This window comes from Cebus imitator, unplaced genomic scaffold (genome assembly GCF_001604975.1).
Source record: "Cebus imitator isolate Cc_AM_T3 unplaced genomic scaffold, Cebus_imitator-1.0 Scaffold156, whole genome shotgun sequence".
Classification (NCBI taxonomy): domain Eukaryota; kingdom Metazoa; phylum Chordata; class Mammalia; order Primates; family Cebidae; genus Cebus; species Cebus imitator.
Genome location: NW_016107471.1, coordinates 1409901 through 1436481, shown reverse-complemented (window position 1 = coordinate 1436481; position 26581 = coordinate 1409901). Strand labels below are relative to the sequence as shown.

Genomic DNA, 26581 nt, shown 5'->3' with positions numbered 1-26581 from the left:
GGGACCCTGGAAAATACTGGTTTTTCCCTTTGGAGATGTGAATGAGTGCCCAGAGCATCTATGCTTGTTGAATTGTAGTGTAATTGAGATAGGAGGTGAAGCTCGAACACCAGACCAAATTGAAGACTAGGTAAAACAGATCCTGGATGGAAGGACCTCCCCATAAGACATGCCCACCATCCTGCCATGTCAGTTTACCATTACCATGGCAGCACTCAAAACTTACCACCCCTTTCCATGGTAATGACCCCAAACCCTGAAACTTACCATCTTCCTAGAAATTTCTTCATAAACTACTGCTTAATTTGCCTATAATGTAAGGTGGATATAAGTATAAGTGCAGAACTGCCTCTCAACTGCTACTCTGGCTTCCCTGGCTGTGCGGCAGTCCTGCCCTGCTGCTGCTGCACTCTGATGCTTCAATAAAAGTTCCTGTTTAATACCGCCAGGCTTGCCTTTTAATTCTTCTCTGGGTGAAGCCAAGAACACTCCCCAGCTAAGCCCCAGTTTTGTGGTTTGCCTCTCTTACATCTCAGTGACTGCAGGTGTGAACTCTAGAATCATATGACCTGGGTTTAAATTCTAATGCCTAGTCCAGTCACAGGGCACCTCCTGGCCTGGTTTCTGGCTCACCTCTGTGTGGCTGGGGCCAGGTTACAGCTCTGTCAATTTTGATCATATTACCTAGCTTCTTTATTCTTCAGTTTTCCCATCAGTAAAAGAGGAGTAAAGCCATATCTACCATACAGGGTTGTTATGAAAAGTAAATGCATGTGTATCTATCATCAGTCTTAAAATAGTGTCTGTGATATTGTCTGCTTTTTATTTTTCTCTTGGCATAGGTGCCATTTCTGACCCTCTATGTTCACTTTTGAATTGCAGGAGTGATAGCCTGCAAACTATATTTCCTTTGCTAGTTAAGTTCAGAGACCGGAAAGCAGGAGGAAGAGAGATACTATTTTGCCTACCTTTGGAGATGGCCGCACAGAAACAGCAGCAGTGTCGGATGAGCTTTTCAGCAGCAGCGTGGCTCCCAGGTGCTCGCTAAACTGCAATACCAATAGTGGCAGAGACTCCAGACAAGAAGTGGCAAGGCAGGACTACAGCCAGGGGTCATAAAACTCCATACCCATGAATAACCCCCTGTACTCTTTGGTTCACCCTGCCCTTCCAACCACTTTGTAACTAATTCCCTACGCTAAATCCCTCTGCAGTTGAAATATCTAGAATGGTTTCTGTTTTCATGACTGATGGAAATGGCTGTTGCTATTACTAATCAGAGTACTCTTGCAATTATTGTCCTCTGAAACATTATCCAAGGACCAAAAAGTCTGACAATATAAGCTTCCTACCTGTTTTTCAAGTTCACTGTTCTACTACTTTTCCCCACAGACTTTGCCATTGGCCCGGAAGTATATATAATGAATGGTCAATAGTTATATGAACTGGTGTTTCATCTAAATACCCCACTGTAGGTTTAGTTCTTTCACTGATCAATGACTTAATGGGAGGAGAGATTTAGTTCATTTGAAGCCAGTCTAAGAAAGTTCACTGGTATTTTGGAGAACAGATTTTGAACAATTATAAATGTATAATCAGTAATAGGAGAGCTGTTATGTCCTACATAAAGCAAATGTGTCTCGAAACGTTGTGTGATTTACCTTTAATACTTTATTTTTTTTCTAGTTCTGTATTGATTACCCATGACTTATAACAGCTTGAAGGATAAAATATATACTACACAGGTAACCTTGCTTCACAGCTGAAGCAAAGTTCATTTTCAGTAGTCGTTCTGCTTGGTAAGTGAAACTTTGATTAATGAATTTCGTATCCAGAACTATAAATTCACAGAAGAGTTTGTGAATATGAGGACTTAAAACTGAAGAATAGTTCAAAAAATGATCCAGAAAAGATAGAACTGATATAAGGGAAATTATCTGGCTCAGAAATTGATGTAAATGATATAAGAGTTCAGTATGATTCATATTAGGATTTCTTAATTTTTGATTCTTATTCTTCTCCTTCTTTAAGGGTTTGGTTCTGTCTTTTAATTGTCATATCATCTTTTCTCATTGTCCTCCTCTTTTAGACTCTGGAGAAGACTATTGTTAAACTTGTCATCCCAGTATACTGGCTTCTGCTGGCAAACAAAAGATTTTTCATTAAACATTAAAAGATTTCTCATTATAATCTACAAAACATGCAGATTTGTTGCTTGTCGTGAACAATGTTAACTGAAAAATGTCCTTACTTTGAATGACTCTTTCCATCAGCATACTTTATCAAACAGCTTCCTTGGCTAGTTTTATTAAAGTATTTTAAAAAGCCAAGGAATCTAGCTTTATTAATCTAGTTTGTTTTTATTGACAATTTATAGTACATAACTGTACAATATGTGACTAAAAATAAATAAGTTCAATAAACAGGTATGACATGTAGAACTGGCATCACTGTTACAGTTGTACCACTTACAACATCTGATTAACCTACATGAGATAGTTTACTATTTTCAGAAAGCTGGGAAAAATAATAGAGAGAACTGCTAGAATATAATTTGAAGAGCTGTGGACTGAAAGACAGTGGAACAGAATTAAAATAGCACTAGTTTTATAATCATACCACTTAAGATCAATCCCTAACTTTTTCCTCTCTAAAGATTATTCCCCTCTCTCTTTCTCTTTCCTCCTCCCTAACTCTCACCTTCATTCTCCCTTGCACTTTCTCCTTCACTTACGTACTCACAAGCCATGTATACACCCTTCACTCAGGGGCAGCAAATTATGGAATGTGGACCAAACTTGGCCTATCACCTACTTTTGAAAATAGTTTTGATAAAACACAGCCACACCCATTTGTTTACATATTGTCTATAGCTCTTTGTTACTTCAAAAGCAGTTTAGTAGTTGTAACAGTGACCATATATCTGCAAAGCCTAAGGTATTTATGCTCTCGCCCTTTACAGAAAACATTTGCTGGCCTCTGCTTAAGGTTATAGTGTAAGCTCAAGAAAGATCAGTCCCCTTCCACTAGTTTGAAAAAATATGACAGAACACTTAGCACTGTAATCTTGGTTTCTAATAACATTCTCCAATCAACGAAACCAGGGCTCCTTGGAAAAACAGCTGATTTTATGACTGGCACAGAAAAGATACAAGATGAACCTGGAGCATTTTGTACAGCCAGAAAGTAAAGAAGTGCTGAGAAACAAAAACAAAACAAATAACAGAGATATGTCAACGAGATAAAGGAGACAAATGAAAGTGCTCCCAATGGCCAAGGCTAGAGGAATTCAAGTACATTAATAAATAAACTAATTAAAATGGTATTGAATTATAACTTAAAGTTTAAATTAATGTCCATGAGTATATGCTGATATAAATAACTGACTGAATAAAGAAATGAGAGGGTAGCAAACAAATCTCTAGTGCAAAAGAATTCCAAGTAACTCACATAGACGCTGCCCTCAAAGAGGTGGAACGTAACTAACCACTCCTCAAGTGTGGGCTGTGCATACTCACTGTCTTCCAAAGACAAACCAGGGATCCTTGGAAAAATAGTTGATTTTATGAGTGGGACACAGGAAGAGCCTGGAGCATTTTGTAGAGCCAGAAAAGAGGAAAAAAGAGTAACTTTACAGTGGAGAAACCTAACAAACACTACCTCAGCCAGGCGATCACCATTAACAACAGTGATACGTCAGACTGATAGTACATACACTTGATGTTGTGTGATAAGACTGGTACTTTGCCTTCCTCCACAACATATGTGCTACAGGACTGATCATGAGGAAACCAATGGACAAATCTCAGCTGAGAGACATTCTACAAAATATTTGACGAGTACTCCTCAAAACTGTCAAGGTCATGAAAAACTAGGAAAGTTGGAGGGACTGTCACAGCCAAGAGGAGGCTAAGCAGCCATTAACTACTAAATGTAATGTGGCTTCCTAGATGGAATCCTGGGCAGAAAAAGGTTATAAGTAAAAACTAAATAAATATGAAGAAATTATGAATTTAGTGAGTGATAATGTGCCAATATTATTGTCATATTTATTGTAACAAAGTTATCACACCAATATATTAGTAATAGTAGAAACTAGGTATGGGGTATATATGAACTCTCTGTACTATTTTTATGATTTTTCTGTAAACTTAAAACTATTTTAAATTATAAGTTTATTTTTATATTTGGCAGAAAACACCTGAGAAGTTACTGTATTTCATGACCATTATCTTATACATTCAGATGTAGAAATTATTTCATCATAGATCTAACAAAGCAGATTAAAATAAGTTCCAAATATGTTTATTCTCTTACAGTAATATTCTGTGCTTAAGTGTTTTATTTGAAAACTTTTGAAGCTTTTGCATTTACAACTAATGGGCTCCTATCCCGGAAATGCTAGAGAAATACAAAACTCTATTTCAAGTAGAAAAGACAAAAATAGCAAGAAATAACAGTTATGCTCTGAATATAATAAAGTTATTCAGAGGTTCTATATAATAGTAGTATAAAAAAGAAAGAAAGGCACAGTTAAAGGATAAAATCTACTGGGAACATATTTAATTCAAGTATTGTATTTTGGAAACTAGCCAAAAGCAGTAAGAGAGTTAGCACGATGTCTGGGAAATTATAGTGAGCAATACAATGGCATGGCAGTTCATTTGTATTTGGAGGAAAAAAATCAGCATAAGAAAGAAAACAATTTTTTTCTACATTTGAAAGGAAATAAACTAAAAATATATTTCCTAAGAAATAGAGCTATCTCCAGGTAGCAAATGTACAGCAAGGACAATTCTGTGCCAAGAATAAATCTAAAATGGGCATGCAGTTCATCCTAGACATTACCAAACTTTGAATGGTTTAAAAAGTTAAGCAAAGAAACCTAAAGCCGTCATCTGAAGCATTTTAAATCCATGACAACATACTTATTTATAAAATGACAGTTCTAAACCAAATTAAGTCATGATGGCAATCTTTCTAAAAGGGAAACTGATATTACAATAGGGCTGTGTCAGGTCATGTCAAAATAAGGTGTCATTGGCACCCTTGGCCTCTGATGCTAAAAGCAAAGTGATAGACCCCCAATCTGAACCTCAAGAAATCTCTTTTTTAATATATACAAATAGAAGAAAGCAAGTCAATCATTTAGATCAGCGGTCCCCAAACCTTTTGGCACCAAGGACTGGTTTTATGGAAGACAATTATTCCATGGATTGTATTCCACTTGTGGGATGATTTCTGGATAAAAGTTTTTCCACCTCAGATCATTCAGATCATCAGACGTTAGTTAGATTCTCATAAGAAGCATGCCACCTATGTCCCTCACATGCACAGTTCACAATGGGGTTTGTGATCCTATGAGAATCTAAGGCTGCCACTGATCTGACAGGGAGTGGAGCTCAGGTGGTAAAGCTTCCCCACCATTTACCTCCTGCTGTGTGTCCTGGTTCCTAACAGGCCCTATCAGTTTGTGGCCTGGGGGTGAGGGACCCCTAATTTAGATGACTAATGATATTTCCATATAAAGACACATTTTTTTGCCTTAACTTAGAATATAGTTAACCACAGATCAATGTTATCAAAGGCTTTCCCCAATATTCAATATTTTCCCCCAAAATATTTAAAATCCCCTTTCCTTTGCCTTGAAAATACTTTTAAAAAAACTGTTAGTCCCCAAACAACTCGAGATAATCAAGTGATTTCACCTATCTATTCCATAATGCTAGATCAGAAAATATCTGTTATATAGAAAATACATATTAGCTTATAAGTGCTATATATTAATGCTTAAATATTGTGCAATTAGGAACTTAATTGTCAAAGTAATTTTCAAAATGTGATTATACTGATTAAATTAAAGCATATGGATTCTTCATGTTTGCTTTAGTGTGCTATTGTTTGGATCTTTGGACAAAAAACAATATTTTTATCAATGAAGAGTAATATAGTGAAGGAGAAACAAACTTAGACCAATTTCTTTAACTGCTTGATAGTTATCCTGTTTAACTTCTCAGCTAAAAGGAAGGAATTGATTTTGCTCTTTCCATTATCCCTTAGCACAGATCACTTATCAACATTCATTTACTTAGGAAATGTTTCTTGATTACAAAATTTGCATCAGTTATTACAATATAGCTGTGGGAATACAACTGTAAGCAAAATCAGAAAGAGTCTCTGCCTTCACAGAGCTTCTAGTCTTATAGAAGAAACCATATTAATTAAATAATCACATGAACAAACGTGAAATTGCTCTTGCTATAACTGCTAGGAAAAACAGGTTTATCGTACTATGTGATTTAGTTGGAGAATTGGAAAAATCTTCTCCTAGGGAGTCACACAAGATATAAATAAAGAGTAGGTAAAACTTTATTCAACCAAGGGCAGAGGGAAAATTTTCCAGAGAGAGGGAAGAATATATGCTAATATCTTAGGTGAAAGATAGTTTGGACCATACATGAGCTTTAAAAGTCATAGTAAGAAAGTTTATCTTTTCCTTAAGGAGGCAGAAAGGAATTTAAGAGCTTTAACCAAAAATAAGATGACTATATTTTGCATTTTAAAAAATGTCAATGTAGTCTACAATGTGGATAAATGATTAATGGGGCTGGCTTGGATGCAAGGAGATTAGTTAAAGGGTTATTATTATATCCTAGAGTCAGATAATAAGTAAACCATTATGTTTTCCCTGGAAATCCAAAAGGTGGATGAATTTGAGAGTTACTTTGGAAATAATATCCATTGGACTTGGTAATTGATTAAATATGGGGTAGGGGAATAAAGGAGAGAAACAGAAACAGGTGCAAAATTAGCTAATGAAGTCTGATCAATATTGGGATTATTCATTGAGCTAAAATGTGGAAAAGATGATGTAGAGTAGAATTCATCCATTTTGAGTTGTTAACAAAGCACTGAGACATTCAAGGAGAATTTGCACTTCCAGAGTAAAAAAACCCTGAAAATAGGTCATAAAACAATTTTACCCATAAAAACAATGAGAAAACTGGCAGTGAAAGACAAAATCAACTGTTTAAAAACTGAAAATTAACCAAAGGACTACAACAATCACAGCTTTTATGCAAGAAAAATGGCTGAATCTCAGTAAGAACAATGAACTTTGTGACATTTTAACTTGCGCTACTCCCCTTAACCTCTTTCCTATTCCATAGCAGCATTGAAAACCAACAGGCTCACAACTATGTTAGTTGTCAACCAGCAGTCTACCAGCCAACGAAAGAAACAGTGGGTTTGAAGCTTCCTAAAAGTGCCATCCCCTAAGAAATGTTACCATTGGACTTTTCTAGCAGGTTCTAGGTAAAGCACCATTCTTACAGCTTGCCTTTACTTGACCTAACTCAAAAGGCCCTCTGTGTGAGTCTTGTCTCTAGGATACTTGCGAAAACTATGGCAATTGTTTAACATTGCAGCTGGCTGAGGGAGTGATAGCAGTTGTAACTAGCAAGAGGGAGACTAAGAATTTTAGAAGGAAAAAAGGGAATGAGATGTCCACTGGAGGATTTGAAAAGGCCCAACATATTCCTAAAAATCTAGAAAGTCATGTTTACATGAAGGGATGTGTATGTACTTAACAATGGCCTGTGAAAACCCTAATCTGTCACATTTGGCTGACGTTGATGCTCTTTCTAAGCAGGAAGTAGAGACTAAGGCAGAGTTTTAAATGTGTGATGGAATATTGAAGGTGTACAACACAATACAAACAGCATAGCTTGGCCAAGATTCGGAGAATTATTGGTTCAAAGTCTCCAAGGAAATCTCTGTGTAATTATTAACTGATCATGCAGTTAACTGAGAAAAAATTTCACTGTCTGCAACAGCAAAGAACAAGGACATTACAAAATTAGTCCAAGAAAGTCATCAAACAAGCAATGCTCTTTGCTTTGCTAAACATCAGTGACAAAAACAGTCACAACAAATGGCAACAGTAACAAACCCTGGGTAGTGAGGAGTTATTTGTTTTCTAGAATTACAACGTTATGTTATTTTACATGTCTAGTTTTTTTAAATTAGAAAAATTATAAAACACACAAATAGGAAAGCAGGGCCTGAACACATAAAAAAGCAGTCAGTTAAAAGGTGGCCCTAAGAAAGTCAGATGTTTGACTTACTAGACAGTGACTTCAAATCAACTATTATAGTTATGTTTGAAGAACAACAACAAAAAATCAAATAGAATATGAAAGAAGAGACAGAAATTATTTAAAAGGGCCAAATAAAATTCTGGAGTTGAAAAGTACAATAACTTCTATACTAATTTTCAATAATGGATAGAACAACTAGTCAGAAAAACAAGAAAATAAAAGACTTGAAAAACACTACAAACAAACTGGACCTAATAATCATCTACAGAACACTTAACCTAGTAAAAGCAGAATACATAGTTTTATCAAATATAAATAGAACATTCTCCAGTATAGGCTATATGTTATGCCATAAAATAACTCTCAGCATATTTAAAAGAATTGGAACCACACAAAGTTTGCTTTCCAACTGTAATGGAATGGGATAACAGAAGGAAGGAAACAGAAGGAAATGTAGAATCCACAAATAAAAGGAACGTAAACAACACATTCCTAAGTAACCAGTGACTTAAAGAAGAAATCCCAAGGGAAATTACTTTGAGATGAATGAGAACAAAAGCACAACATACCAAAACTTACAGGATGCAGCTAACATAGTGGTTAGAGGTACATTTATATCTGTTAAGTGTCTATTTAAAAAAAAGAAAGGTCTCAAATAACCCATCTTCTCATTTTAAGAAACCAAAAAACAGAAAGTTAAACTCAAAGCAAGAAGAAGGAAAAAAATAATAAACTAAATTAGAGGCTGGGAGTGGTGGCTCATGCCTGTAATCCTAGCATTTTGGGAGGCTGAGGTGGGCGGATCACCTGAGGTCGTGAGTTTGAGACCAGCCTGATTAACATGGAGAAGCCTCATCTCTACTAAAAATACAAAATTAGCTGGGCATGGTGGCACATGCCTATAATCCCAGCTACTCGGGAGGCTGAGTCAGGAGAATCACTTGAACCCAGGAGGCAGAGGTTGTGGTGAGCCAAGATTGCACAATTGCACTCCAAAATAGGCAACAAGAGCAAAACTCTGTCAAAAAAAAAAAGAACCCAAAAAACAAAAAACTGATATTAGAATATAAATTAGTGAAAGAGAGAATAGAAAAACAGTCATCAAAATCAGCAAACCCAAAAATTGGTAATTTGAAAAAAAAATCAACAAAATTAATAGAAATTTTAGCTGGATTGTCTAAGAAAAAATGGGAAAAGATTCAAGTTATTATTTAATACCAAAATCAGGAATAAACAACTACCAACCTCATGGAAATAAAAAAAAGATTAAAAAGAAATATTTTAAGAAATGGAATGCTAACAAATTAGATAACATAGATGAAATGGACAAATCCTAGAAATACAGAAACTATCAATACTAATTAAAGAAAAAAATCTGAATAGACCTAACTAGTGAAAAGATTTAATTAGCAGCTAGAATATTTTCCACAAGGAAAATCCAGGCCCAAATGTCTTCACTTAACTACAAATGCAAAGATATTTACCTTCAGGAATCGCAACACTTTGTATTATCAAATGACGATACTTCCCAAATTGATCTATAGATTTAATGCAATTCCTATCAAAGTCTCAGCTGTCTTATTTGCAGAAACTGAGGCTCAGAAAACAATACCCTGAAATAAAGTCCTCAGCATTGGCCTCAGAAGAATAAGTTTTTCCTTGACATTCTCCTGCCCTCATGAGTCTCAGTTCCATCCTTCCCCAAGACTAGCTATAGACATTAGATTGTCTCTTCCACAAAACAAACCACAAAACCTATAAATATTACTCTAATTTTTCCTTTGCCTTTCTTTGCAAAAATTGGATGTAAAGAAATTATCTGACTTACTTTCACTACAGATCATAAAACCCCCATTCCAGAGAAGAATGCCCTATACTCAGAAGAAAGGAATACTTGCTTAGAGAGGCCAAGAGAAATGCAGAGAGACAGACCTTGCTGGATTTCCCCACTGTAAAAATCAGATCAAACTCATTTTGTTCAATCACATTTCTACACAGCTGTTTATACTTTGTTGAACCTAAGCATGAAAATAAACAATTTCCCCTGTATATTTGGTTTTTTATTCTGAAGGATCCCATGTATACATGTTAAGTAAATTTGTATACCTTTTCTGCTATTAATCTGCCTTTCGAGAGTTGATTTTTCAGCAAAACTTCAGAGGTTTCTTGGCCCCTACAATTCTAATATTCATATTGAAATGCACAGGATCCAGAATAGATAAAATAGACTTGAAAAAGAATAAAGGAGGAGAATGCAGACTTTTCAATCTCAAAATTTACTACAAAGCCATAATAATCAAGATGGTATAGGACTGGCATGAGCATAGAAATGTAGATAAACGGGATAGGAGCAAAATTCCAGAAATAAGCCTTTACACTTATGGTCAACTAATTTTCAACAAGAGTGCCAAGACAGTTCAATGGGAAAGAATAATTGTTCAATAAATAGTATTAGAAAAACTGGATATTCATGCTTTTGCATCTGTAATAAATAGACAATGACAGTAACAAGTATTGGATAGGATGTGCTGAAATTGGAACCTTTGTACATTTCTGGTGAGATCTTAAAGTGGTATAGCCACTTTGGACAAAAGTTTAGCAGTTCTTTAATATATTAAACATGGAGTTCACATAAAGAATGAAGGCATGCCCCCTACCTCACACCATATGCAAATATTAAAAGTGTATGGACACAGACCTAAATATAAGAGTTTAACCTTTAAATATTTTACAAGACAGTGTAGGGGCAAATCATTGTGACCTTGGATTAGGCAGTGCTTTTTTAGATGTAAAAGCAAATGTATATACAACAAATAAAAAATAGATAAATTGAACTACATAAAAATTAAAAATTTTTTGTTTCAATGAATGTCATCAAGTAGGTCAAAAGAAAACAGAATAGAAAAAATCTTTGCAAATAACATATTTAATAAGGGAATTCAAGTATATGAAGAACCCTTACAACTATAATAAAAGGCAAGTATCTATTTTTAACAAGACAAAATATTTGAATATAAATTTTTCTGAAGAAGATCTATAAATGGCCAAAAAGCATATGAAAAGATACTCAACCTCATTAGCTATTAGGAAAATACAAATTAAAACCATAGTGAGATAGCATTTCACACCTACTCCTGTGGCTAAAATAAATAGACAATGACAAAAACAAGTGTTGGCTAGGTGAGAAACTGGAACACTGGGCTGGGCGTGTAATCCTAGCACTTTGGGAGGCCAAGGCAGGCAGTTCACTCAAGGTCAGGAGTTTTAGACCAGCCTGGCCAACACAGTGAAACTCTCGCTACAAAAATACAAAAAATGAGCATGATATCACATGCCTGTAGTCCCAACTACTCAGAGGCTGAGGCGCAAGAATTGTTTGAACCCAGGATACAGAGAGCCAAGATTGTGATATTGCACTCTAGCCTGGGTTACAGAGAGACTCTGTCTCAAAAAAACAAAAAACAACCAAACACAACACACACACACACACACAAGAAAATAAAAATGAAACAAACTGGAACACATACATTGCTGGTGAGACTGTAAAGTGGTGCAGTTACAGCTGGAAAACAAGTTGTACCATGAGATTCAGCAATTCCACTTTTAGGTATTTGCCCAAGAGAAGGGAACAACTATGTTCACACAGAAAGTCATACATAGGTGGAGTGTGGTAGCTCACACCTGTAATCCCAGCACTTTGGGAGGCCGAGGTGGCAGTATCCCTTGAATCCATTACATCAAGACCAGCCTGGACAACATAGTGAGACCTTTGTCTCTCTAGGCATGGTGGCCTTCGCGCATAGTCCCAGCTACTTAGGAGGTTGAGGTAGGGGGATCACTTGAGCTCCAGACATTGAGGTTGCAGTGAGCCATGATTGTGCCGCTGCACTCCAGCCTGGGTGACAGAGTGAGATCGTGTCTCAAAACAAAAAAACAACAAAAAATTCACGAATATTCTTAGCAGCATTACTTATAGTAGCAAAAAAGGTAGAAACAACCCACATACCCTCCATAAACTGAAGAATGGTTTTTAAAAATGAAAAGGAGGCCGGGCACAGTGGCTCATGCCAGTAATCCCAGCAATTTGGGATGTCAAGGCGGGTGGATCACTTGAGATCAGGAGTTTGAGACCAGCCTGGCCAACATGGTAAACGCCTATCTCTACCAAATGTACAGCAACAACAAAAAGTTAACCTGGCATAGTGGCGGGTGCCTGTAATCCCATCTACACAGGAGGCTGAGGTAGGAGAATCACTTGAACCTGGGAGGCAGAGGCTGCAGTGAGCTGAGATCGTGCCACTGCACTCCAGCCTGGGTGACAGAGTGAAACTCTGTCTCAAAAAATAAATAAATAAATAAAATTAAATTAAAAAGGCAAAGGAATTTTGTTTGGTCATAAACAGGAATAAAGTACTGGTATATGCTACCACATGCATGAAACTTGAAAATATCATGGTAAATAAACAAAGCAAGATGTACAAGATTACACATTGTATGATTCCATTTATATAAATGCACAGAATAGATGAATCTAGAGAGGAAATTTGTGGTTTTTAGGGGTTAGAGGAAGTAGGAACAGGAAGTGACTGCTGCATGGTATTTCTTTTTAGGATGATGAAAATATTCCAAAATTAGATACCAATGACAGTGGTAAAACTTTGTAAATATACTTAAAGCCACTCAGTTGCACACTTTAAATGGGTAAAATTTTATGGTATATGAATTATATTTCAATAAAAAATTTTTTTTTAATGTTTAGGCCGGGCACAGTAGCTCATGCTTATAATTCCACCACTTTGAGAGGCTGAGGCAATTGGATCACTTGAGCCCAGGAGTTTGAGACTAGCCTGGACAATATGGTGAAATCCCAAACCTATAAAATATATGAAAAATAGTCAGGCATGGTGGCAGGAACCTGTAGTCACAGTTAAGGTGTGAGGATCACTTGAGCCCAGGAGGTAAAGGATGCAGTGAGCCATGATCACGCCACTATATTGCAGCCTTGGAGACAGAGTGAGACCTTGTCTCAAAATAAATAAATAAGTAAATAATAATAAAAAATTCAAGGGTAGAATAATACATTTGAATTGTTTACAGGAAAGATAATTTTGGATGCAAGTCAGCAAATTTTCTCTTAATATGTTAATAGAATGCTTCATTAATGGCATTTCAAAGTAAAATCTCTCTTAAAGAATATAAAAAATAAAGTAGGGAAGATATGGAGCTCAGGGATTACATGATGAAATGTTTGCAGACATCTTAGAGGTATGATGTAGATGTTCCTGGTTTACACTGACTTAAAGCTATCATTTTAGAAAACAACAATATGTTAAAAGTTACTTTAGAACAAGGCAAGAAATATTAAGATAAAAAGAGCTGGTTAGGATTAAAGCGTATGGTCTTTTGCTGTTTTTAATGCTTTCTTTTCCAAGGCATTGAAATAACATAACAAAGCATAAAGACAGTGAAAACTAAAGGGAGCCATTCACAGTAATTGAAATAGCCAAATGTAAAATGCAAATACTTTTTAAGGCATTGGTTCTGGTTTTGAGAATGCTTGAAGGTTTCTCAAGAAAAGCTAAAGATAAGCATAGTTCATACAGATAAAGAAAAGAGATTTCAAAGAAAAAGAAACACCATTCCTTTCCATATATGTGGTGAATTTAAACCACCAGATAATTCTTACAGTCAACTATTTATGTCTGTGAGAAAAGCTAAAGAAACCATTTTGAGTGTGTTAATTTTTTAAATAAATACATTGTAACATCAGATAAATCTATCTCTAGCCTCATTGTCTCAATTATGGTGTCTCTATCTGCTTTGTTCATATTAGAATCTTACTTAAAGAAGTAGTCACATAAGTTCAAATCCTGGTGATAAGGTAAACTGCTGACATTTAAACAGTTGCCAACCTTGAATACTAACATGGGAACTCTCAACAAGGAACAGACTGGGATGGTGATAGGTGAGTTAGCTTTTGAACAGTGAATAAAAAGCTGCTATTATCCCTAATGGGTTTCTTAATGTAGCTTTTTGAAAAAAAGAAAGTTGAGCTTTGGGGTCTAGCTCATTGGAGAAAGCGATCATGTTCCTTAGCCTCTCTCTGTACCAATTCCCTTACCTGTAAATAGAAAACAATACCTTAATAAAGGTACAAGAAAGATGAAATAAAATAATGTTAATAAATATCCTGTGTGTACCTGGCACATACAGTAGACTCTCAATCAGTGTAGCTATCATTATTTCTGTAATTATCAAATTCTATTTTACATTATAATAATTAAAAACATCAGGAAAAAAAGTAACATTGTGTGACATTATAAAATGTCAAAATATTTATAAGTCATATTATAAGCTTTGGCCAAAACAGTTTCATGTCTTAGCAACTTGACTCATATTCAGATGAGGATGATGAAAAAATAATTATCTCTATTTAAATATAGTACAAATGTACAGTGCTTGTGAAACAGTGTTTCCCTCATTTTCCAGTTTAAAGTAAAAAGGAAAGTTTCACTTCAAAGAGATGATAAAGCAACTGGTAAAATGAGACAAATGAATGAAAAATATCAAACTCTTCCCGACCCTCTCTCCTTCACAGATGAAAAGTAAAACGGAGGAAAATGGTTATCAAATGGCTATACTTGTCACTCAAATTAAAATATACATATACTTGAATGCATACAAATATTTTATATTTATGTAGGATGTACTTTGTTCTAACCATCCTACAAAAAAAAGTTAGCTGCAGAGTTGTATCAATGTCATATATTACAGCAAATATTTATTAACATAATGTTCATTCTTCCCTGCTAGATAATACGTGTCATGAAATCAGTGTAAGTTGTTCACCTATTCATATCTTAGGTCCACCACATAATCTCTGGCATGCTGCAATGCTGAATAAATATTGGTTAAATTAATGAGATAACTGGGCATGTTAGGAATACATCTACCACCACTGTTTCAGTAGGAAAGGATACAGCTTGCCCTTATTCAAGCAGAGGCAAGAACTCTGAGATGATGGTAACAAAGGGGTAAAAGTTTAAACAGGTTGCGGTATTAAAGTTGTATGTGTATGTGTGTGCACATGTGTGTGTGTGTGTGAAAGTGGACCTGGGGGCCTCATGGCAGAGCACCTGGAAGAACCATTCCTTTGGTGATTCTAATTGGGATTGCACGTGCTGTTGAGCTGTGGCCAGGAATTATGATAGGAAAGGCTTTTTGGCCAATGAGCCTAAAAGATTTGTTCAGGAGGACTAACTTAATAGGTCTTAGGGATGAGGAGTTACGCTATCTGTATATTTAACTTCTGAGCCAGGCTTAGACTGTAACTCTCAATCTGCATTTGATGCCTAAGAGCATAAGACTGATTCATGTTCAGTAGGGCCTCCAAAGGTAGTGACAGACTAGAAAGATAGGACACAGGTAGCCAAGGTAATCTTTCTATCTTTTGAGCACATTGATCTGCTCAAGCAAGATTTAGATTAAAATCCAGTAAGCATTACCTACTGTGTGTCAGTGACATTTATCTCCTTACTTCTTCCCAGGAAATTATTTATTTATATTCATTAAGTTTACAGGCTGATTTATGAAAATAGAATGGAGTATATTCTGCAGGCAAACAAACATTTTAAAATTCTTATCCATCATTTGTTCTTTATTAGGGATTTTATAGCCATCATAAAGTCAGGGGGAATAGCAAACACACTTCACTACATGCTAGACCCTATTTCAAACCATTTACACAGATTATTTCATTTGGTTATCACAACAATCTATTCCATAGGTACAATTATAATCTGATTTTACAGATGTGAAATGGATCAAGAGGTATTAAGTCATTTGGTCAAGGTCACACAGCTACTGAGCCATAGATCTCGGATTGAGAGTCAGCACACTGATTTCAAAGCAGGGACTCTTAACCTCTAAACTATACTGTCACTGAGCAATAGGTCACTCACTCACTACCCAGAGTTTTGACTTTGTTTTGTCTTAAGTTTAGCACAGTACTCCTCAAACTTTAATGCGTTCAAAAATTATGATGTAAAAGTATAGACTTCCAAAATCAAGTTTTGTAGGTAGTATAAGGGAGTTCAAGGGCATTTTTTGCCTAAGTAGATAACTTGAGTGTTTAACCCTTTAGAAGTAATCTAACTGTAATTTACAAAATACCAGACAGCCTGTAAAGCAAAGGCAGTGTAAGTAGAAGTCAGTCATCCCCAACAAGGTGCTTGGATATGCTAATTACAGATAACTTAGGAATGCATTTGAGCTCAGGCTTTTTTAGGCAACGCTAGTCTGCTTACTGTATTGCAGTTAGTATACAAAATTTAAGATATAAGATAAACAGAAATTTATTTGTATTATTCATCCATTTGTCCCTTTCCTCTCTCCCTTAACTTCTTTCCATTTATTCATTATTCATTCACCACTATGTCAGATTTGTGGACAAAACAGAACCCAAACGTGGCCTTATCCATGTGCAGCTTATGCCCTTTAAATGAGTATGGTGCTTCCACACTTCTCAGCATTTATTTAGCTCATAGAAACGTGCCATGTATTAATCAATGGAACTGCATCTTTTGCTTAAAATTGCTTAAAAATTTAACATGGATAGAAGCATGTCTTGATTTTTATATTTTAGAACTCAGATAAAACTCTGGTACAAGGTGAAGACTATGAGAATCTAGTTTAAATTGATAAATGCACTCGTCATCATGATACTTTCCTTTTATGGCTAGATAATAGAAATAATGTGTTTAGCTCTAAAAATTTTCATCTGTTGTCAAGCTGAGGGATCAATTGCAGTTGTCTATATTCTATTTTTATACTCTAACATTTTAAATCTTCTTTAAAAGTATTCGTGAATTTTTAACATCTAAATGTTCCAAAGATACAAATAGAATTAGACAGTAGTTTGATAACCGATTGTTATTGTATCCAACTGAAAACTTCTAAATCATGAGCAACACCAGAATATTACTAAATGAATTCTTTAAAATGTAGGGACTTCAGACCAAGAAGATACAGAAGCTCAAGAGATATCGATCTCATTCTGAAAATAACACCTTTATAATTCCCTCAATGCAATAAGGTAATTCCCATCTGAGAAGATCTCATTTGATGGAGATAATGATGTTACCAAGTTGCAGAAAGATATTCTAATATATTTTAATTAATTTTAAATTTTAAAATGAATTTGGATTTTGTATATCTAGGAAAATGAATGAATGACTCATGGTTTCCATAGAGATAAAATAAAAATTTCTCAAAATCACCAATAAGCCTGTGAACAAATATAATTGTATATCCATCTCTGCCATACAGTGTACTCACACTTATAAAAATTAAGCCAATATTTTAAATAATTATTTTATCAAAATAGACTTTTTCCCCAAAAAACTTAAATTGTGATATAAGCATTTAACAGCAATTTTAAACACATACATGATACCAAAAGCTTACTAACTTAATTTGAATGTTGATTTCACTAAAATATTCAATAAAATATGTAATCTGATGGACATTTTTTTCCAGAGCTCTCCTCAGAAGGCGAAGGCACAAAGCAAAAGCAGTTTTGTTTATTTCTCTTTAAAAAATGATTTTTTGCATTTAATAAACATGAAAATTTACAGTTCACAGAAGTTTGTTTCATTTTTCTTTTTGCTATTAATTCCCTTGGGATTTGTGTAAATTCTTTCCAAATTTAGCAATGAAATGTCTTGGAAAGTAAAAATTTGGAAAAGCAATATTAACATTCATAAAAGGGATGAAAATAAAAGCAAACATAGATGTGGAAAATTTGAAGGTGAGCATAAAGAAAAGAATAAGTAGGTGAGAAGTAAAATTAGACCAGTAGTAAAATGCAGGTGTTATTTAATTTACATAAACATTAACTTTCTGAATCAAGAAAGAAGTAAAAAAATAGCATAGTAATTTGAAGCCTCAAATTTAAAGATAACTTCAACCTGGATTTGATGAAATGTTGGATGGTAGTACCCTTGACATGTGATTATACTATAACTCAACTCTAAATCACATTGCAAAGATGAAGATTCATAGAGAACTGGAAAGCCCAGTTCTTGAAGCTGCACATTTGAAGTCTCAAGTTCTTTCATTACACGGAAGAAACATCTATAGTCATTGAGAGGAGTGAATCCCAAACGGCTAGAAGATTACTAAAAAAGAAAAATGACCTGTCAGATGATAATTAAAATTACCTGCAGGCTTAGCATTGTTGGTGTACTACAATCCCAAGCATGCCACAGAGATATCTGGTAAAATACCTCTTTCCTTACAAAATCTATTTTTCAATCAGATTACTTGGTAATGTTTTCAATGGAACTATATTTTCAACTCTACATTGAAAATGAATAGATGAATGACATTTTTTTTATTTTTTAAAATGCCTTTAAAATAGATTTTATGAAGTATTTTCTTCAGTAAACCAAAGAGACAGGGGAAGAAAAAAAATCAGACATGGGATATAAATAATAATAAGGGAAGAAAATCTAACAAGTATAGAGATGAAGGAAAATTGAAAGTCAAAAACATAAATGCTGCAATTTTATCTCCACTTTTTCTCCTGATAGATGTTGATTACAACAATTAACCTGGCACTAACCTCCACCCACCTCCCATTGACACAGTGGGAGCTCATCACAAAGTTACAATTATGAGCTGCACATAACACAAAATTGTTAACCTGCTCATTTACCGTCTTTCTTATTCCCTCAATATTTTATCTCATTTATTAAGTGAAACCTCCACTGACATCAAATGTAGCTACTCTGTTTCAAGAATTATATCATATGCGTACATCCCACATGATAATTGTAGATAAATCCCATGTATATGTTTAAAATTTGTCTTACACACATCTTTGTCTTATATGTCCAGTTGTCGGAATCAAAATGCCAGTCATTATGTATGAAAACATTATGATGCTAAAAATCTACAGAGCAATGTTATCCACATAAAGGCCTGAGGTAAGGGGGAAACAATTCCTCCCATGTGATAATATTCTGTCATTTCTGTAGGTTCCATGATATTTCCATTTTCTATAGGCTTTGTCTCTCATTGTAAAAGTGGGATTAATGATAATTATAACAGAACTAACATAAATGACTCAGTATATGCACCATCATTTATATCTCCATAGCCATTCTCTCTCCTCATCTAGTTTATTGTTCTCAAAACATTTCAGCTAAATGGATATATCATCATTATTTTGGAACTCATCTAGAAATAAAGAGATCTCCTTAATAATTCCCCCAAAGCTTCCTGGAATGAGCCTCTCATCACTGATGTAGTACCAGTATTTTGTTTGTATCCTATTCAGTCAAAATCTCGCTCACTTTTTTTCATTATTTCACTGTTGTTCTTTATTTACAAGTTTGTTAATACTTAAGCCACCTTGAGTCTTAATTGTTACCATGGTTTTTTTTTGTTTATATATATATTTTATTGCGTTTTAGGTTTTGGGGTACATGTGAAGAACATGCGAGATTGTTGCATAGGTACATACATGGCAATGTGGTTTGCTGCCTTCCTCCCCATCACCTATATCTGGTATTTCTCCCCATGTTATCCTTCCCCAATACCCCACCCCCCACTGTCCCTCCCCTAGTTGTTTGCATCCTTTGTAGGGACATGGATGAACCTGGAAACTATCATTCTCAGCAAACTGTCACAAGAGCAGAAAATCAAACACCGCATGTTCTCACTCATGGGTAGGTGTTATCTTGTTTTTATACTACCTGGGGATCAAATAAGCCACTACAATTAGAGGGAATTCACAAAATAATACAGTTATTTGGGGGTTTATAAAGGGACATTTTAGGAAAAGTTTGGGACGTTAAAAACATGAGTTTTCAGAATTTCACACTTAGGCCACAACATACTTTTCCTTTGTATACCATTAATTGTTCTATAGTCAGACTTATAAACCTTCAAAAAAGTAATACGTTTTTTCGTTTCTGCCATAGCAAACACTGAAGAAAATGGTATGGAGAGCCATCCGGCCAATGAGTCAAGCTGTAGTTTGATATGAGGGCCTGTCTGTGTGCTCTGAGAATGAATCTGTTCTCTTCATATTAACATAGAACATCATTAGTTGATGTGAATAATTTTGACTTTCTGTAATTATACCTATTGAAAACTCATGATCATTTTTCTACAATAAATTTTAATACACTATGGCAAGAAGGATCTCCTATTACCTTCCTGCTCAAAAAGCTTTAGACTGAATGAATTTGAAACTCCTTAAGGTAACTCTCAGAGCTCCCTACGGTATCTGTCATTTCCCCTTCTTACCAGCTTCTTTCTACTTTTCACGTGTTGCCACTTTGCTTTATTCATCCCATGTTCCAGACAAGTAGACTGTTTCAATAATAAAACACATACCATTGTTTCCTGACTCTGTCCATTTAGACATTCTGTTTAGTACAACTGAAATGTTTTTCAATCCTACCTCCACCTAAAAACTCTTCTGTTTTAAAAGATCCAGCATAAATGCCACCAGGTTCATGAAGATTTCCATGTTCCATGTAATCCTTTGTTCATACGTCTTATATATGGTGGTGCTTACCATGTCCTATCCTGCTTTGCAGAGAATTGTGATAATTGTAAGTTCCTGTAGGGCAGGGGCCACATTTTATTTATTTTTTTCTTGTAAGTCTCCAAAGAACATAGTAGATAAAACATTTTGTACAAAGTGAGCAGTTAATAACTGTCGTTGATTTTCCATTTTACAATTTTCCATTGTAAAATGTATTTTAAGTGAAGATTATTTGCTAGGTAGTGTGGTTCTTTTACTTGTTCTTTTACTTACATTTATTTATTTATTGAGACAGGATCTTGCTCTATTGTGCAGGCTGGAGAACAGTGGTGTGATCATGGCTCACTTCAGTCTTGACCTCCTGGGTTTAAGCAATCCTCCTGCCTTAGGACCCCACCCAAAGTAGCTGGGACTACAGGCTGCACCACCATGCCAAGCTAATTTTTGTATTTTTTGTAGAGACGGGGTTTCGCCATGTTGTCCAGGCTGGTCTTGAACTTCTGGGCTCAAATTATCTACCTGCCTCAGCCACCCCAAGTGCTGGCATTACAGGCGTGAGCCACAGTACTGGCCTTCTAATTCTTTTATTCAAAAATATTTATTAGGCATAAGTTAAATACCAAGCAATGAATATGCAGTGGCAAACAAAACATTGTCTCTCTACTTGCGGAATTTACCATCTAGTCTAATAGCACAGTGTAATATAAAGGGCACTGGACTGGTTGAAACTTGGCTTCCAGTCTGAGTCCTGTTCCTCACCAGCCAGGAATAGTGGGCCAGTTGATACAATCTCTCTGTGTCTTATTTTCCACTGTTGGCTAAATTTGATACTCATTACCATACATTAGGGCTCAAACATGTTTTCCTATTTTATCTTGACTCTGGAGCAACAGGTTCAGATGATGCAACTTGTTCAATGATGTATAGGTCAATCAGGGCTGTCTTTTTTCTTTGAGTTGTTTTCTCTCTGTGTGCACCAAAGACAGAACTAGCATTTGTGGATGCATAGTAAGTAACATCAAATAGAAATAAAGAAGTAAAAATCAGCTTCAAATATTTTAGTAGGCCTAGCATCATATGCTAAACATTAATCATAAAAAAATATATAGGATTAGCAGTGTCTTGTTTTAGGAAAATGATGGCCATATTGAAAAATCCTGGCCAGGAAGTTTCCCAGACTCATGAGGGTTTCCTCCATCCATGTTTATTCAGTCAGGCAGTTATGATGGGAAAGATCATCCGCTCCAAATCAGTTCAGTGCTCTATAGAGAAATTGAGGCCACTAAGCCATAGCCAAACTATAGAGTGTTATGCTTTACTTTGGGGAATATTGAAAGAAGTAATTCACAAAGCTACTTGCAGAGTTCGTATTTTGGCATTTAAGAGAATTGAGAGTAGAAGAATCTATATGGCCAAGGCATTATCAATCAACTCAGGTGAAGCAGATCCTTCAAAAACTGATTAAACCTGTGCCTCTATCTATTTTTATTAACTCTATGCAATATATATATATATATATATATATATATATATATATATATGTGTGTGTGTGTAGTATTTATTTTAATACTCTCTACTCTTCTCATATGTACTTTGGTCTCAGTACAAGGCCTTGCTTCTTATGTCACTAAATCCAGGATCTTTGTTCAGGTTGGCTTTTATTCTCTCAGCAGTGCTTGTGACCCATTGCCCATTTCTTTTCTGTTCCCTTGCGTGTATGCTATCAGTCTCTCTTAGTTTTCCTTCCACCTCTTGTGTCTCCCTTCCTGGATCCTTTTCCCTTATATGAACTTTAAGTGTAGAATTTCCTCTCACGACATTCTTCATTCAGTGGTCTTTCTTTGTGCAGTTTCCTGCACTCTAGTAATTTCAATTATAATTCAAATGGTTTCCAAGTTTATACCTCTAGTTCAGAACTTTTCTTAGCTACAAACTCATAGTTCATCAATTATGACATAACCATTTTGATATCTCAAAGGTGTCAAACTTTGGTGTCAAACTTCATAAGTTAAAAACTAACTTTACTTCCCAATATTTCCTTTAATATTTCCTACCACTATTTATCCATTCATTCATGTCAGAAGTCTAGGAGGCATTTTTAAAATATCATCTCCTTTACCACTTGCAAAAAATCTTACCTAAGGCCATGGTGTTAGCCTTCAAACAGTCCTGGGATCCATCCACTTCATTAAATTTCAATTCCATCTTTATAGTCCAAGTCACCGTACTTTCTTACCTGTATTGCTGAATAGCCTCTTAAATGGTCTCTTCTAATTAATACCTGCTCCCTGCACCCTGATCACTCTCCACATTGTATTCAGATAAAGAAAATACAAATCTCTTATTCCGCTGTTTAAGACTACTCCCATAACTTCCCATTTCTCTTGGGATGAAATCCAAAATCCTTCATGTGGCTTTCAAGACCTATTATTTTTACCTTAGCTTGGCAGACCCTCTGGTTCTGTTTCCTTAAGCCACACTGACTTTTCTTTCTGCTTTTTTAAAGGGCCAAGTGCTTTCATGCCTAAGGTATCCCATAGGGTACCTGATCTTGGAAGGCTCTTTACAACCCTCATCTTTCCTTGGTTAACATCTAATATTCATTCTTCACATTATATCATAAATGTTACCACTTTGGAGATATCTTTTCTGAACCCTCAGAGTGGTTTATGTACCAGTTATAGGCTTTCTCATTGTATGATGTACTTTCCTCAATCACATTTATACCTGTTTTAATCAAGGAATAATTCCCACAAATACCGATAACTTGAGTTGGGTATTGGTGGTTTCGAAAACTGCTTACTATTTAGTGCTTAGCACAGTGTGTGGCACTTAGTATCATCTAGACATGAAATTATAGAATAAATGAAGAATCAATCTCTCTCCCTCTCTCTCTCTGTCTCTCTCTCTCTCTCTTTCTCCTGAAGCAAATGTCTTTCATAACCACTCCAAAATTTTTTCCTAAGCTTTAAAAAAGCACCAGTAAGATTTTTGGAGTGTTTAGAAGATGGTGCAGAAAGGATGTCGGAGGAAAGGAAAGAAAGAGCGCAAGATGTTGGTCACTGTCCACCATTATTTGCTAAATATACACACTCACCCATTCTGCTCCTAAGAGGCCTCCACTTGTTTTCTCCAAGACAATAAAAGCAAAAATTGTAGCTGCTATTAGTTTATGTAAGACATAATGTTTTCAGTTTCGTTATTGTTCTACATCCATCTTGTTTATATTTTCTCTTTATTACATAATTATTTGTGATGAGGTATGCCAGCAACTTATTTATAAAGATCACTACTGACTTCAGTATAGAAGTTCAAGAATGAATACTTATGCATGCACATATATATACACACACACCCCTAAAAGAGAAAACAAAAAGAAATTAAAATTAAAATACTATTAGCCTTTAGAGACAGAAGATTTTCATGATGGTTCCCATATAACTACAAATTTGACACTGATTTTAGTTGCAATACAGAAGATTTTCATTATGGCTCCTATATAACTGCAGATTCAAAACTGATTGTAATTGTAATAAAGATAAGACCAGTAGAGAGCACTACATGCACTAGCTTTTAAAGCAGTCTTTGCATTACTAACTACTCATAAAATTTAATGAAAGAATAGTATTTGTTGTTTTAAGTTGTACTTAGCTTTTTATTCAGTTAGTGATTCAACATGTCATTTTATTTGAAAATGAAAGTACTTAAACATCTCTTTGTGTTTTAATTGTGTTCCTATATTATTTCATTTAGTGGAAATAAATTGTTTAATAAAACAATTGTGGCTCTACTGTACAGCATGACTGTAGTTGGCAATCTATATATTCTTGACGTGTTAAGAGAGTGGATGTAAAGTGTTCTCACTATTATAATGATGATATTGTAGTTAATACACAAGTTAATTAGCTAGACATAGTCATTCCATGATATATATACCTTTAAAAAGCAGTCGCAGATATTATAATCTGGAAGCACAAAATTGAAAATGGCCACATTATTACTGGATTGCACAAAATGACAAGGCCATAACTGCATGGAATTCATGCTTATAAAGATGCTATAAAGAAGACTGATTTTCATTCATAGCCCTGTTTGAGATAGCAAAAACCTAGAAACAACCTGAGAGTACACCTATGAGAGACTACTCTGAGGCAATTTTATGAAGTCAAGAATTATATAGATCTACATGTATTGATATGAAAATATCACTAAAATAAAACAAAGATGAAAAATATGTTGTATAGTAGAATTCTACTTAGAATTTAAAAAAGATATATGCACATATAACATACAGTATGTGTATTTCATATAATATATATATACATGGTATTAAATATACCAAAAAAATCCTTCTTAACATTGATGACTTGCGATTGAATGGGTTTCTGCAATACCTTTTGAATTGTTTGACGTGTGCATTGTCTTATGCTTAAAATTTCAAAACGAAAACTCTTGTTAAAAAAAGAATGTATAAGATATATAAAAGAGTTAATAGAATAGTTTGTTTGCTTATCTTACCTCGATAAAGATGGTAGAGATTTTCTTGCTGTCTCCACTTTTTGGGGATTTTTTTAATTTGGGGTCTAGATAAAAATTTTTATTCAGATTGGTTTACTGCAATTAATCTATGCAATATTCTGGGTGGCAGGAGCCTTGAGATACTAATTTAGAATTAAAACCATCTTCAATTGTCTCGTTTTCCCCCATTCTGGTTAAATCCTTAAAAGACTATAATAAACTCACAGTTGGAGTTATTATGTGAAATGCTTTAAGCAAGAAGTAAAATTAAAAAATCTTTGAAAGAGGAAGCTTCTCAGAGATACTGCATTTCAGAAAGTGGATCTGCCTTGTGTAATGGCACAGACTTGGGGAATGGCATAAGGAGATTGCAGGGTCAGCGAGGCCCACCTGAGGGGCAAGAGTGTAAGAGTCCCTCCAGGACCAGAAAGACCAGAAAACCACAGAAGCTGAGGGTAAGAAACTCAGTTTAAGAGAGCATAATTTGATCCCCCAATTAGTTTTGAGAAAAGGGCACTTTATGTTTTAGGCTGGGCCCAGAAAGATCATATTTAAGTATAAACTAACTAAAAATTATAGCACTTTTTGCTTCAAATTAGAGCATTGGAGGATAAACGCTAGAGAGAGTTTGGAATCCTCTACTGAATGTGCTGTCCATGCTAATGGTGCATTTAGCTCTTAAACTTGCTAATTACTGACATGTATGTTTTCCAGCACACTTAAAGTAAATTCTGCTACTAGTCTCAATTACTGTACAGTGTAAGAATGTGAAAAATTTCAAGATGGCCTGTTCATCTGTTTCTTCCCAATATCCTTAATTAATTCCATAGTACCAAAATTAGAGGTAAATTATGCTGGTGGAAGGAATAAGTTAAGCTATATTTAAAGGAATAGAAGTCAGATATTGAGATGCTCATCAAGAGAAAGCCATTTTAACCGTGTTTTACATAAAGCTGAAGTCCCAAACAAACAAGCCCTAGCTATCATTAATGTCCTTTCCAAGTATCAGGTGACAGTGTTGTCCCTTCACCATGTTAAGATTCCTCAGCCACATTGAGACTTTATTATAATCATCATGCCTTTCCTCTTTCTTTAGTTTTTGGTGAAATTCCTTAGAAGTTCCTGGTCTACTTAGCAATCCTCTGATTCAAAGTTGCAAAGAGTAGCTCTCTCTGCTCAAAGGTAAAACTTTCTCCTACCTACATGCAAGAAAGTAAGTATTTGCAAGTTTCTTCTGGAAGGCAACATAAGTTGCCTGCAGAAAGTCACCACAATCCAGACTTGCCTTTTTAATTTCTGTATGCCTTTAACACATACATATTTATAGTATTGTTTATTCTTGATATATCATTTTGTAGTTAATGTTATGCTTTTCTTTTCTTTTTTTTTTTTTTTTTTTTTTTTT

The 26581-nt window shown here is 35.0% G+C and overlaps 1 long non-coding RNA gene across 2 annotated transcripts in view; it reads right to left on the bottom strand.

The window, feature by feature from the left end:
- Positions 1-16797: 16797 nt before the first annotated feature.
- LOC119473408 overlaps positions 16798-26581 on the bottom strand; it is a 17365-nt gene continuing 7581 nt past the window's right edge. The window contains exons 2-4 of one of the 2 annotated variants that reach the window (XR_005202615.1): positions 23756-24015; positions 20519-20699; positions 16798-18277 (exon numbers count right to left, since the gene is read on the bottom strand). This is a non-coding gene — a long non-coding RNA (uncharacterized LOC119473408). The remainder of the gene's footprint in view (positions 18278-20518; positions 20700-23755; positions 24016-26581) is intronic. The other variant, XR_005202616.1, reaches the window with a different exon arrangement.